Source organism: Taudactylus pleione, unplaced genomic scaffold (genome assembly GCF_031769625.1).
Source record: "Taudactylus pleione unplaced genomic scaffold, aTauple2 ptg000100l, whole genome shotgun sequence".
Taxonomy (NCBI): Eukaryota; Metazoa; Chordata; class Amphibia; order Anura; family Myobatrachidae; genus Taudactylus; species Taudactylus pleione.
Window position 1 is genome coordinate 6,368,918 of NW_028284502.1, and position 13,248 is coordinate 6,382,165.

The 13,248-nt window shown below is 30.7% G+C and overlaps 6 non-coding genes across 6 annotated transcripts; all 6 read left to right on the plus strand.

The window, feature by feature from the left end:
- Positions 1–1,304: 1,304 nt before the first annotated feature.
- On the plus strand, positions 1,305–1,378 carry TRNAT-CGU (transfer RNA threonine (anticodon CGU)). The gene has a single exon. It is a non-coding gene; the product is annotated as a tRNA-Thr (tRNA).
- A 1,180-nt stretch (positions 1,379–2,558) lies between these two features.
- Positions 2,559–2,632, plus strand: TRNAT-AGU (transfer RNA threonine (anticodon AGU)). The gene has a single exon. It is a non-coding gene; the product is annotated as a tRNA-Thr (tRNA).
- A 3,008-nt stretch (positions 2,633–5,640) lies between these two features.
- Positions 5,641–5,714, plus strand: TRNAT-CGU (transfer RNA threonine (anticodon CGU)). Its single transcript has one exon. It is a non-coding gene; the product is annotated as a tRNA-Thr (tRNA).
- Positions 5,715–6,894: 1,180 nt separating this feature from the next.
- TRNAT-AGU (transfer RNA threonine (anticodon AGU)) lies at positions 6,895–6,968 on the plus strand. Its single transcript has one exon. It is a non-coding gene; the product is annotated as a tRNA-Thr (tRNA).
- Positions 6,969–9,079: 2,111 nt separating this feature from the next.
- On the plus strand, positions 9,080–9,153 carry TRNAS-AGA (transfer RNA serine (anticodon AGA)). Its single transcript has one exon. It is a non-coding gene; the product is annotated as a tRNA-Ser (tRNA).
- Positions 9,154–11,263: 2,110 nt separating this feature from the next.
- On the plus strand, positions 11,264–11,337 carry TRNAT-AGU (transfer RNA threonine (anticodon AGU)). The gene has a single exon. It is a non-coding gene; the product is annotated as a tRNA-Thr (tRNA).
- Positions 11,338–13,248: the final 1,911 nt, after the last annotated feature.

Genomic DNA, 13,248 nt, shown 5'->3' on the forward strand with positions numbered 1-13,248 from the left:
CTCAAAAAAAGTTACCATAAAACATACATGAGATATATAATTTTTCATAATATGATACTTTGGAGCAGGTGGTGCTGTGGCTTAGCCGGTTAACACACCTGTCTAGTAAACAGGACATCCTGCATTCGAATCTTGGCAGTGACTTTTGTTTGGTTAATTTTCATCACCTTATTATGTAGTTTGTTGTTGATTCATGACAATATGAGATGTGAAAACTTTAGCAGCCTTCTTTCTAGCTTACTTGGTGGACAATGTTCTATGTTCCTAGATAAAGTCTATATCTGACAAACACAAAATAATGCAATATTTCCTTTCTTGACTATAAGCTATATTTTAGCATTAAACTGATGCTAAGGTAAACATCAGATATTTCCATAAAATAGCATGTAAAAATGCTTCTTTCCATGTGGTGCTGTGGCTTAGTTGGTTAAAGCGCCTCAGCAGTGCCTTTGTTTGATTCATTTTCATCTACTAAGTGTGTAGTTTGTTGTTGATTCATTACAATATGAGACGTGACTACTGTAGTAGCTTTCACCCAGGCTTACTTGATGAACAATGTACTACATTTCTAGAAAAAGTCCATATCAGAAAAACACAAAATAATGCTATATTCCCATTCTTGAGTATAAGCAATTTTTTTTAAAAATAAACTAATGCTAAGGTAAACATCAGAAATTTCCAGAAAATAGCATTTATTATGCTTGAGCAAGCTCCATGATTAATATTGTGTGCAATCAAAGGAGAATCATGCAGGGAATTTTATAAAATGTCAGTTACAAGTACATTTTCTAAGATAAATAGAGAGAAAGTAATTTTTATCATAACAGCTGCGAGAACAATTGAAAATTAAACAAAATTTAGTTCCATAACATCCAAAATTGTGTTAACAAAGTGTTTCCAAAACTGCTTTGCTTTTCTTGTAAAATCTTAAAGATAAAATGCTAAAAACTGTTCTATCTTTTTAAGATACATTTTAATTTTACTTCATGTTTTAACTATGTGAGCATCAGAAAATACTGGCACTAATTCTCATGTAGGATTCCATTAAAGAGAAATCCATAATAACTGCTACAAAATAGTATACTAGAAAGTCACTTGGCAATACATTGTAAGAAATAAGGGCCTGTATTTCACAAAAGAAAGGAGAGAATAAAAACATATTTATTTAGTCACTTATTCATTCAAAATTACCAACCGTTTTAAACTTTGATAAAATACATGTCTCAAAAAGCATTTCAAATATTTTTACCCAAAATTATACTTTCCATATATTGTTTTTCAATATTAAACAGTGGCTTTTATATGGTGCTGTGGCCTAGTTGGTTAAAGTGCCTGTCTCGTAAACAGGAGATCCTGAGTTCAAATCTCAGCAGTACAATTTATTTGCTTGTCATATCTTAGCATGTAGTGTATTGTTGATGCTCAAGAAATAAGACATGATTCCTTGAGCAACTTTCACTCCTGTTCACTTGGTCAGCAATACAGTTCATTTCTAGATGCAGTCCATATTAGAAGACAACAAAACATGTTCCTGTTTTGATATAAGCCATATAGTTGAATTAAATGTATGCTGTTAGACATGAGAGTTTTCTAGAAAATACTTTGCATTCTGTTTAAACAACCTCCAGAATAATAATGGAGTTTAGTAAAAGGAGAAGTCCATAGGAAGTGTGAAAATATCTAAAGCAAAGTATGTTTACCAAGATAATTTGGGAGAGTAATTTTAGTCCTAGAGGCTAGGAGAATTATTTAAAAATGAATCAATATTTAGTTCCATAACATTTGCAAACTTCTATTAGGAAAGTATTTCCAGAAAAAAAAGCTTCAAGTCTCTTGAACAAGCTTCAAGAAAAAAAGCTAACATTACATCTATATTTAGAAGATAGAGATCTTCATTTGAATTACAAGTTTATTTTTTCTGTTTGTGTATCATAAAAAAGCAAACATTAATCCATTGTAGGATGCTTTTAAAGAGAATGCTATAATAACTGCTACAAAAAATTAATATAAGAGAGTGACTTTGCCAAACCATTTTAAGAAAAACAGTCCTATGATTTTTAAATGAATGTAGAGAAGAAAACATATACTGAATTTTTTTTTTTTAGTTTTACCTTTTCAAGAATCGATTAAGCATCTGCCTTTTTAAGCATCTCAAAAAAAGTTACCATAAAACATACATGAGATATATAATTTTTCATTATATAACACTTTGGATCAGGTGGTGCTGTGGCTTAGCTGGTTAACACACCTGTCTAGTAAACAGGAGATCCTGCATTCGAATATTGGCAGTGACTTTTGTTTGGTTAATTTTCATCACCTTATTATGTAGTTTGTTGTTGATTCATGACAATATGAGATGTGAAAACTTTAGCAGCCTTCTTTCTAGCTTACTTGGTGGACAATGTTCTATGTTCCTAGATAAAGTCTATATCTGACAAACACAAAATAATGCAATATTTCCTTTCTTGACTATAAGCTATATTTTAGCATTAAAATGATGCTAAGGTAAACATCAGATATTTCCATAAAATAGCATGTAAAAATGCTACTTTCCATGTGGTGCTGTGGCTTAGTTGGTTAAAGCGCCTGTCTAGTAAACAGGAGATCCTGAGTTCAAATCTCAGCAGTGCCTTTGTTTGATTCATTTTCATCTACTAAGTATGTAGTTTGCTTTTCATTCATTACAATATGAGATGTGACAACTGTAGTAGCTTTCACCCAGGCTTACTTGATGAACAATGTACAACATTTCTACAAAAAGTCCATATCAGATAAACACAAAATAATGCTATATTCCCATTCTTGAGTAAAAGCTATTTTTTTTTAAATAAACTGATGCTAAGGTAAACATCAGAAATTTCCAGAAAATAGCATTTATTATGCTTGAGCAAGCATCATGATTAATATCGTGTGCAATCAAAGGAGAATCATGCAGGGAATTTTATAAAAAGTCAATTACAAGTAAATTTTCTAAGATAAATAGAGAGAGATTAATTTTTATCATAACAGCTGGCAGAACAATTGAAAATTAAACAATATTTAGTTCCATAACATCCAAAATTGTGTTAACAAAGTGTTTCCAAAACTGCTTTGCTTTTCTTGAAAAAGCTTAAAGATAAAAAATGCTAAAAATTGTTCTATCTTTTTAAGATACTTTTTATTTTTACTTCATGTTTTTACTATGTGAGCATCAGAAAATACTGGCACTAATTCTCATGTAGGATTCCATTAAAGAGAAATCCATAATAACTGCTGCAAAATAGTATAATAGAAAGTCACTTGGCAATACATTGTAAGAAATAAGGGCCTGTATTTCACAAAAGAAAGGAGAGAATAAAAACATATTTATTTAGTCCCTTATTCATTCAAAATTACCAACCGTTTTAAACTTTGATAAAATACATGTCTCAAAAAGCATTTCAAATATTTTTACCAAAAATTATACTTTACATATATTGTTTTTCAATATTAAACAGGGGCTTTTATGTGGTGCTGTGGCCTAGTTGGTTAAAGTGCCTGTCTCATAAACAGGAGATCCTGAGTTCAAATCTCACCAGTACCTTTTATTTGCTTGTCATATCTTAGCATGTAGTGTATTGTTGATGCTCAAGAAATAAGACATGTGATTCCTTGAGCAACTTTCACCCCAGTTCACTTGGTCAGCAATACAGTTCATTTCTAGATGCAGTCCATATTAGAAGACAACAAAACATGTTCCTGTTTTGATATAAGCCATATAGTCGAATTAAATGTATGCTGTTAGACATGAGAGTTTTCTAGAAAATACTTTGCATTCTGTTTAAGCACCCTCCAGAATAATAATGGAGTTTAGTAAAAGGAGAAGTCCATAGGAAGTGTGAAAATATATAAAGCAAAGTATGTTTACCAAGATAATTTGGGAGAGTCATTTTAGTCCTAGAGGCTAGGAGAATTATTTAAAAATGAATCAATATTTAGTTCCATAACATTTGCAAACTTCTGTTAGGAAAGTATTTCCAAAAAAAAAAGCTTCAAGTCTCTTGAACAAGCTTCAAGAAAAAAAACTAACATTAGATCTATATTTAGAAGATAGAGATCTTCATTTGAATTACAAGTTTATTTTTTCTGTTTGTGTATCATAAAAAAGCAAACATTAATCCATTGTAGGATGCTTTTAAAGAGAATGCTATAATAACTGCTACAAAAAAATTATATAAGAGAGTGACTTTGCCAAACCATTTTAAGAAAAACAGTCCTATAATTTTAAAATGAAAGTAGAGAAGAAAACATATACTGTATTTTTTTTCTTTAGTTTTACCTTTTCAAGAATCGATTAAGCATCTGCCTTTTTAAGCATCTCAAAAAAAGTTACCCTAAAACATACATGAGATATATAATTTTTCATTATATGACACTTTGGAGCAGGTGGTGCTGTGGCTTAGCCGGTTAACACACCTGTCTAGTAAACAGGACATCCTGCATTCGAATCTTGGCAGTGACTTTTGTTTGGTTAATTTTCATCACCTTATTATGTAGTTTGTTGTTGATTCATGACAATATGAGATGTGAAAACTTTAGCAGCCTTCTTTCTAGCTTACTTGGTGGACAATGTTCTATGTTCCTAGATAAAATCTATATCTGACAAACACAAAATAATGCAATATTTCCTTTCTTGACTATAAGCTATATTTTAGCATTAAAATGATGCTAAGGTAAACATCAGATATTTCCATAAAATAGCATGTAAAAATGCTTCTTTCCATGTGGTGCTGTGGCTTAGTTGGTTAAAGCGCCTCAGCAGTGCCTTTGTTTGATTCATTTTCATCTACTAAGTGTGTAGTTTGTTGTTGATTCATTACAATATGAGACGTGACTACTGTAGTAGCTTTCACCCAGGCTTACTTGATGAACAATGTACTACATTTCTAGAAAAAGTCCATATCAGAAAAACACAAAATAATGCTATATTCCCATTCTTGAGTATAAGCAATTTTTTTTAAAAATAAACTAATGCTAAGGTAAACATCAGAAATTTCCAGAAAATAGCATTTATTATGCTTGAGCAAGCTCCATGATTAATATTGTGTGCAATCAAAGGAGAATCATGCAGGGAATTTTATAAAATGTCAGTTACAAGTACATTTTCTAAGATAAATAGAGAGAAAGTAATTTTTATCATAACAGCTGCGAGAACAATTGAAAATTAAACAATATTTAGTTCCATAACATCCAAAATTGTGTTAACAAAGTGTTTCCAAAACTGCTTTGCTTTTCTTGTAAAAGCTTAAAGATAAAATGCTAAAAACTGTTCTATCTTTTTAAGATACATTTTAATTTTACTTCATGTTTTAACTATGTGAGCATCAGAAAATACTGGCACTAATTCTCATGTAGGATTCCATTAAATAGAAATCCATAATAACTGCTACAAAATAGTATACTAGAAAGTCACTTGGCAATACATTGTAAGAAATAAGGGCCTGTATTTCACAAAAGAAAGGAGAGAATAAAAACATATTTATTTAGTCACTTATTCATTCAAAATTACCAACCGTTTTAAACTTTGATAAAATACATGTCTCAAAAAGCATTTCAAATATTTTTACCCAAAATTATACTTTCCATATATTGTTTTTCAATATTAAACAGTGGCTTTTATATGGTGCTGTGGCCTAGTTGGTTAAAGTGCCTGTCTCGTAAACAGGAGATCCTGAGTTCAAATCTCAGCAGTACCATTTATTTGCTTGTCATATCTTAGCATGTAGTGTATTGTTGATGCTCAAGAAATAAGACGTGATTCCTTGAGCAACTTTCACTCCAGTTCACTTGGTCAGCAATACAGTTCATTTCTAGATGCAGTCCATATTAGAAGACAACAAAACATGTTCCTGTTTTGATATAAGCCATATAGTTGAATTAAATGTATGCTGTTAGACATGAGAGTTTTCTAGAAAATACTTTGCATTCTGTTTAAACAACCTCCAGAATAATAATGGAGTTTAGTAAAAGGAGAAGTCCATAGGAAGTGTGAAAATATCTAAAGCAAAGTATGTTTACCAAGATAATTTGGGAAAGAGTAATTTTAGTCCTAGAGGCTAGGAGAATTATTTAAAAATGAATCAATATTTAGTTCCATAACATTTGCAAACTTCTGTTAGGAAAGTATTTCCAGAAAAAAAAGCTTCAAGTCTCTTGAACAAGCTTCAAGAAAAAAAACTAACATTAGATCTATATTTAGAAGATAGAGATCTTCATTTGAATTACAAGTTTATTTTTTCTGTTTGTGTATCATAAAAAAGCAAACATTAATCCATTGTAGGATGCTTTTAAAGAGAGTGCTATAATAACTGCTAGAAAAAATTAATATAAGAGAGTGACTTTGCCAAACCATTTTAAGAAAAACAGTCCTATAATTTTAAATGAAAGTAGAGAAGAAAACATATACTGTATTTTTTTTCATAATTTTTACCTTTTAAAAAATTGATTAAGCATCGGCCTTTTTAAGGATCCCAAAAAAGTTACTATAAAACATACATGAGAAATATAATTTTTCATAATATGACACTTTGGAGCAGGTGGTGCTGTGGCTTAGCTGGTTAACACGCCTGGCTAATAAACTGGAGATCCTGCAATTGATTCTTGGCACTGACTTTTGTTTGGTTAATTTTCATCACCTTATTATGTAGTTTGTTGATGATTCATGACAATATGAGATGTGAAAACTTTAGCAGTCTTCTTTCTGGCTTACTTGGTGGACAATGTTCTATGTTTCTAGATAAAGTCTACATCTGACAAACACAAAATAGAGCAATATTTCCTTTCTTGAATATAAGCTGTATTTTAGCATTAAAATGATGGTAAGGTAAACATCAGATATTTCCATAAGATAGCATGTAAAAAACATTCTTTCCATGTGGTGCTGTGGCTTAGTTGGTTAAAGAGCCTGTCTAGTAAACAGGAGATCCTGAGTTCAAATCTCAGTAGTGCCTTTGTTTGATTCATTTTCATCAACTAAGTATGTAGTTTGTTGTTCATTCATTACAATATGAGACGTGACAACTGTAGTAGCTTTCACCCAGGCATACTTGATGAACAATGTACTACATTTCTAGAAACAGTCCATATCAGAAAAACACAAAATAATGCTATAATCCAATTCTTGAGTATATGCTATTTTAAAAAAAAATAAACTGATGCTAAGGTAAACATCAGAAATTTCCAGAAAATAGCATTTATTATGCTTGAGCAAGCTCCATGATTAATATCGTGTGCAGTCAAAGGAGAATCATGCAGGGAATTTTATAAAATGTCAGTTACAAGTACATTTTCTAAGATAAATAGAGAGAGAGTAATTTTTATCATAACAACTGGGAGAACAATTGAAAATTAAACAATATTTAGTTCCATAACATCCAAAATTGTGTTAACAAAGTGTTTCCAAAACTGCTTTGCTTTTCTTGAAAAAGCTTAAAGATAAAATGCTAAAAATTGTTCTATCTTTTTAAGATACTTTTTAATTTTACTTCATGTTTTTACTATGTGAGCATCAGACAATACTGGCACTAATTCTCATGTAGGATTCCATTAAAGAGAAATCCATAATAACTGCTGCAAAATAGTATACTAGAAAGTCACTTGGCAATACATTGTAAGAAATAAGGGCCTGTATTTCACAAAAGAAAGGAGAGAATAAAAACATATTTATTTAGTCACTTATTCATTCAAAATTACCAACCGTTTTAAACTTTGATAAAATACACGTCTCAAAAAGCATTTCAAATATTTTTACCAAAAATTATACTTTACAGATATTGTTTTTCAATATTAAACAGGGGCTTTTATATGGTGCTGTGCCCTATTTGGTTAAAGTGCCTGTCTCATAAACAGGAGATCCTGAGTTCAAATCTCAGCAGTACCTTTTATTTGCTTGTCATATCTTAGCATGTAGTGTATTGTTGATGCTCAAGAAATAAGACATGTGATTCCTTGTGCAACTTTCAGCCCAGTTCACTTGGTCATCAATACAGTTCATTTCTAGATGCAGTCCATATTAGAAGACAACAAAACATGTTCCTGTTTTGATATAAGCCATATAGTCGAATTAAATGTATGCTGTTAGACATGAGAGTTTTCTAGAAAATACTTTGCATTCTGTTTAAGCAACCTCCAGAATAATAATGGAGTTTAGTAAAAGGAGAAGTCCATAGGAAGTGTGAAAATATCTAAAGCAAAGTATGTTTACCAAGATAATTTGGGAGAGTCATTTTAGTCCTAGAGGCTAGGAGAATTATTTAAAAATGAATCAATATTTAGTTCCATAACATTTGCAAACTTCTGTTAGGAAAGTATTTCCAGAAAAAAAAGCTTCAAGTCTCATGAACAAGCTTCAAGAAAAAAAACTAACATTAGATCTATATTTAGAAAATAGAGATCTTCATTTGAATTACAAGTTTATTTTTTCTGTTTGTGTATCATAAAAAAGCAAACATTAATGCATTGTAGGATGCTTTTAAAGAGAATGCTATAATAACTGCTACAAAAAATTAATATAAGAGAGTGACTTTGCCAAACCATTTTAAGAAAAACAGTCCTATAATTTTTAAATGAATGTAGAGAAGAAAACATATACTGTATTTTTTTTCTTTAGTTTTACCTTTTCAAGAATCGATTAAGCATCGGCCTTTTTAAGCTTCTCAAAAAAAGTTACCATAAAACATACATGAGATATATAATTTTTCATTATATGACACTTTGGAGCAGGTGGTGCTGTGGCTTAGCCGGTTAACACACCTGTCTAGTAAACAGGAGATCCTGCATTCGAATCTTGGCAGTGACTTTTGTTTGATTAATTTTCATCACCTTATTATGTAGTTTGTTGTTGATTCATGACAATATGAGATGTGAAAACCTTAGCAGCCTTCTTTCTAGCTTACTTGGTGGACAATGTTCTATGTTCCTAGATAAAGTCTATATCTGACAAACACAAAATAATGCAATATTTCCTTTCTTGACTATAAGCTATATTTTAGCATTAAAATGATGCTAAGTTAAACATCAGATATTTCCATAAAATAGCATGTAAAAAAGGTTCTTTCCATGTGGTGCTGTGGCTTAGTTGGTTAAAGCGCCTGTCTAGAAAACAGGAGATCCTGAGTTCAAATCTCAGCAGTGCCTTTGTTTGATTCATTTTCATCTACTAAGTATGTAGTTTGTTGTTCATTCATTACAATATGAGATGTGACAACTGTAGTAGCTATCACCCAGGCTTACTTGATGAACAATGTACTACATTTCTAGAAAAAGTCCATATCAGAAAAACACAAAATAATGCTATATTCCCATTCTTGAGTAAAAGCTATTTTTTTTTAAGTAAACTGATGCTAAGGTAAACATCAGAAATTTCCAGAAAATAGCTTTTATTATGCTTGAGCAAGCTCCATGATGAATATGGTTTGCTATCAAAGGAGAATCATGCAGGGAATCTTATAAAATGTCAGTTACAAGTACATTTTCTAAGATAAATAGAGAAAGAGTAATTTTTATCATAACAGCTGGGAGAACAATTGAAAATTAAACAATATTTAGTTCCATAACATCCAAAATTGTGTTAACAAAGTGTTTCCAAAACTGCTTTGCTTTTCTTGAAAAAGCTTAAAGGTAAAATGCTAAAAATTGTTCTATCTTTTTAAGATACTTTTTAATTTCACTTCATGTTTTAACTATGTGAGCATCAGAAAATACTGGCACTAATTCTCATGTAGGATTCCATTAAAGAGAAATCCATAATAACTGCTGCAAAATAGTATAATAGAAAGTCACTTGGCAATACATTGTAAGAAATAAGGGCCTGTATTTCACAAAAGAAAGGAGAGAATAAAAACATATTTATTTAGTCACTTATTCATTCAAAATTACCAACCATTTTAAACTTTGATAAAATACATGTCTCAAAAAGCATTTCAAATATTTTTACCAAAAATTATACTTTACATATATTGTTTTTCAATATTAAACAGGGGCTTTTATGTGGTGCTGTGGCCTAGTTGGTTAAAGTGCCTGTCTCATAAACAGGAGATCCTGAGTTCAAATTTCAGCAGTACCTTTTATTTGCTTGTCATATCTTAGCATGTAGTGTATTGTTGATGCTCAAGAAATAAGACATGTGATTCCTTGAGCAACTTTCACCCCAGTTCACTTGGTCAGCAATACAGTTCATTTCTAGATGCAGTCCATATTAGAAGACAACAAAACATGTTCCTGTTTTGATATAAGCCATATAGTCGAATTAAATGTATGCTGTTAGACATGAGACTTTTCTAGAAAATACTTTGCATTCTGTTTAAACAACCTCCAGAATAATAATGGAGTTTAGTAAAAGGAGAAGTCCATAGGAAGTGTGAAAATATCTAAAGCAAAGTATGTTTACCAAGATAATTTGGGAGAGTAATTTTAGTCCTAGAGGCTAGGAGAATTATTTAAAAATGAATCAATATTTAGTTCCATAACATTTGCAAACTTCTGTTAGGAAAGTATTTCCAGAAAAAAAAGCTTCAAGTCTCTTGAACAAGCTTCAAGAAAAAAAGCTAACATTAGATCTATATTTAGAAGATAGAGATCTTCATTTGAATTACAAGTTTATTTTTTCTGTTTGTGTATCATAAAAAAGCAAACATTAATCCATTGTAGGATGCTTTTAAAGAGAATGCTATAATAACTGCTTCAAAAAATTAATATAAGAGAGTGACTTTGCCAAACCATTTTAAGAAAAACAGTCCTATAATTTTTAAATGAATGTAGAGAAGAAAACATATACTGTATTTTTTTTCTTTAGTTTTACCTTTTCAAGAATCGATTAAGCATCTGCCTTTTTAAGCATCTCAAAAAAAGTTACCATAAAACATACATGAGATATATAATTTTTCATTATATGACACTTTGGAGCAGGTGGTGCTGTGGTTTAGCCGGTTAACACACCTGTCTAGTAAACAGGAGATCCTGCATTCGATTCTTGGCAGTGACTTTTGTTTTTTTCATTTTCATCACCTTATTATGTAGTTTGTTGTTGATTCATGACAATATGAGATGTGAAAACTTTAGCAGCCTTCTTTCTAGCTTACTTGGTGGACAATGTTCTATGTTCCTAGATAAAGTCTATATCTGACAAACACAAAATAAAGCAATATTTCCTTTCTTGACTATAAGCTATATTTTAGCATTAAAATGATGCTAAGGTAAACATCAGATATTTCCATAAAATAGCAGGTAAAAAAGCTTCTTTCCATGTGGTGCTGTGGCTTAGTTGGTTAAAGCGCCTGTCTAGTAAACAGGAGATCGTGAGTTCAAAGCTCAGCAGTGCCTTTGTTTGATTCATTTTCATCTACTAAGTATGTAGTTTGTTGTTCATTCAGTACAATATGAGATGTGACAACTGTAGTAGCTTTCACCCAGGCTTACTTGATGAACAATGTACTACATTTCTAGAAAAAGTCCATATCAGAAAAACACAAAATAATGCTATATTCCCATTCTTGAGTAAAAGCTATTTTTTTTTAAATAAACTGATGCTAAGGTAAACATCAGAAATTTCCAGAAAATAGCATTTATTATGCTTGAGCAAGCTCCATGATGAATATCGTGTGCAGTCAAAGGAGAATCATGCAGGGAATTTTATAAAATGTCAATTACAAGTAAATTAAGATAAATAGAGAGAGAGTAATTTTTATCATAACAGCTGGCAGAACAATTGAAAATTAAACAATATTTAGTTCCATAACATCCAAAATTGTGTTAACAAAGTGTTTCCAAAACTGCTTTGCTTTTCTTGAAAAAGCTTAAAGATAAAAAATGCTAAAAATTGTTCTATCTTTTTAAGATACTTTTTAATTTTACTTCATGTTTTTACTATGTGAGCATCAGAAAATACTGGCACTAATTCTCATGTAGGATTCCATTAAAGAGAAATCCATAATAACTGCTGCAAAATAGTATAATAGAAAGTCACTTGGCAATACAATGTAAGAAATAAGGGCCTGTATTTCACAAAAGAAAGGAGAGAATAAAAACATATTTATTTAGTCACTTATTCATTCAAAATTACCAACCGTTTTAAACTTTGGTAAAATACATGTCTCAAAAAGCATTTCAAATATTTTTACCAAAAATTATACTTTACATATATTGTTTTTCAATATTAAACAGGGGCTTTTATGTGGTGCTGTGGCCTAGTTGGTTAAAGTGCCTGTCTCATAAACAGGAGATCCTGAGTTCAAATCTCAGCGGTACCTTTTATTTGCTTGTCATATCATAGCATGTAGTGTATTGTTGATGCTCAAGAAATAAGACGTGATTCCTTGAGCAACTTTCACCCCAGTTCACTTGGTCAGCAATACAGTTCATTTCTAGATGCAGTCCTTATTAGAAGACAACAAAACATGTTCCTGTTTTGATATAAGCCATATAGTTGAATTAAATGTATGCTGTTAGACATGAGAGTTTTCTTGAAAATACTTTGCATTCTGTTTAAACAACCTCCAGAATAATAATGGAGTTTAGTAAAAGGAGAAGTCCATAGGAAGTGTGAAAATATCTAAAGCAAATTATGTTTACCAAGATAATTTGGGAGAGTCATTTTAGTCCTAGAGGCTAGGAGAATTATTTAAAAATGAATCAATATTTAGTTCCATAACATTTGCAAACTTCTGTTAGGAAAGTATTTCCAGAAAAAAAAGCTTCAAGTCTCTTGAACAAGCTTCAAGAAAAAAAGCTAACATTAGATCTATATTTAGAAGATAGAGATCTTCATTTGAATTACAAGTTTATTTTTTCTGTTTGTGTATCATAAAAAAGCAAACATTAATCCATTGTAGGATGCTTTTAAAGAGAGTGCTTTAATAACTGCTAGAAAAAATTAATATAAGAGAGTGACTTTGCCAAACCATTTTAAGAAAAACAGTCCTATAATTTTTAAATGAATGTAGAGAAGAAAACATATACTGTATTTTTTTTCTTTATTTTTACCTTTTAAAGAATCGATTAAGCATCGGCCTTTTTAAGTATCTCAAAAAATTTTACCATAAAACATACATTAGAAATATAATTTTTCATTATATGACACTTTGGAGCAGGTGGTGCTGTGGCTTAGCTGGTTAACACGCCTGTCTAGTAAACAGGAGATCCTGCAATCGAATCTTGGCACTGACTTTTGTTTGGTTAATTTTCATCACCTTATTATGTAGTTTGTTGTTGATTCATGACAATATGAGATGTGAA